Source organism: Octopus bimaculoides, chromosome 8 (assembly GCF_001194135.2).
Source record: "Octopus bimaculoides isolate UCB-OBI-ISO-001 chromosome 8, ASM119413v2, whole genome shotgun sequence".
Lineage (NCBI taxonomy): Eukaryota > Metazoa > Mollusca > Cephalopoda > Octopoda > Octopodidae > Octopus > Octopus bimaculoides.
In genome coordinates this window covers 82,017,331-82,018,965 of record NC_068988.1, presented here as the reverse complement: position 1 = coordinate 82,018,965, position 1,635 = coordinate 82,017,331, and positions in this window count along the sequence as shown.

The window sequence follows — 1,635 nt, the reverse complement described above, 5'->3', positions numbered from 1 at the left end:
CACACACACACACACACACACACACATAAATAATTTGGGAAAACAAATTTCCAAATCAATCAAGTATAACCCTTCAGCGTTGTATGCATTTACATATCATACTTGGGGTCTTATTTATCGTATATTTTTATATATTTATCTATAAATATACAAAGTAACTGATGAAAGTCAATATTAATTCAATTTTTTGGGATTGATCAATATGTGGGTATTCTATTTCAGATATTACAAAAATAGCCTAATGAGTATATCTGAAAGTAAACTCATGGTATCAGTTTGCACATCATGAAATAATACTTAAAGGATAGAACCAAAATTACCTGCAGGGTATAAAATATACTTCATTAATTATATCCTACTTTAGTTAATACTTATATTTATTGAATATAAAGGAACTACACATGTTTCAGTATTGGAAGATTACAATATATATACATATACACAACTGTATACCTATATATATATATATACATATATAAATACATATAAGTAATCATCAGATTTACAATTATTCCAACACATCTTCAGGTTATATTTCAAAATATTATATATCTAATTTTTTCATCCCTTAAAAATAAGCAATACAATTAAGCATTAAAGATAAAAAATTAAGAATTAAAAATTAAGAATAAAAATTATAGTTTATAAAATTAAGAATTAAAATTTATAAATTATACATTATAAATATGAATTAGTATATATATATCAATCATGTAAAATCAAGTATATTTCAAATACAGAATGTGAGATATAAGATTAAACATCAGAATAAAAGTGTCTGTGTTTAAATGTGCTATATAACAAGAAAAATTCAAATACATATACATGATTGATATATATACTAATTCAAATTTATAATGTATTATTTATAAATTTTAATTCTTAATATTACAAAGAATAATTTTTATTCTTAATTTTTAATTTCTAATCTTTATTGCTTAATTGTATTGCTTATTTTAAAAAGGGATGTAAAATTATATAATATTTTGAAATAGAACCTGAAGATGTGTTGGAATAATTGTGAATCTGACGATTGCATATATGTATTTATATATTGTAATCTTCCAATACTGAAATACGTGTAGTTCCTTCATATTTAATAAGTATAAGTATTAACTAAAATAGGATATAAGTAACGAAGTATATTCATATACCCTGCTGGTAATTTTGGTTATATCCTTTAAGTTTTATTTCGTGATGTGCAAACTGATACCATGAGTTTACTGTCAGATATACTCATTAGGTTATTTTTGTTGCCAGTACCGCCTGACTGGCCTTTGTGCCGGTGGCACGTAAAAGCACCCACTACACTCTCTGAGTGGTCGGTGTTAGGAAGGGCATCCAGCTGTAGAAACTCTGCCAATTGGAAATATGCTGTGCGTGAGAAGACCCGGCAAGCCAAATGAGACCTAAATCTAAGGCCTCAGCCAGTCCACTCATGCGTACCTTCCTTCCTTCATTGGACACTAAACTCCACTTGCGAAGACCTGTTGAAGCAAGTGAAATCGAAATCGAAATTTGACGTCTGGCCAGCGTCGTCTCCCTCATTGGACACGAAACTCAGCTTGCGAAGACTTATTGGGGCAAGCGAAAGCGAAATTGTGATGGCACCTGTGCTCAGCGTTGCCTTTCTGG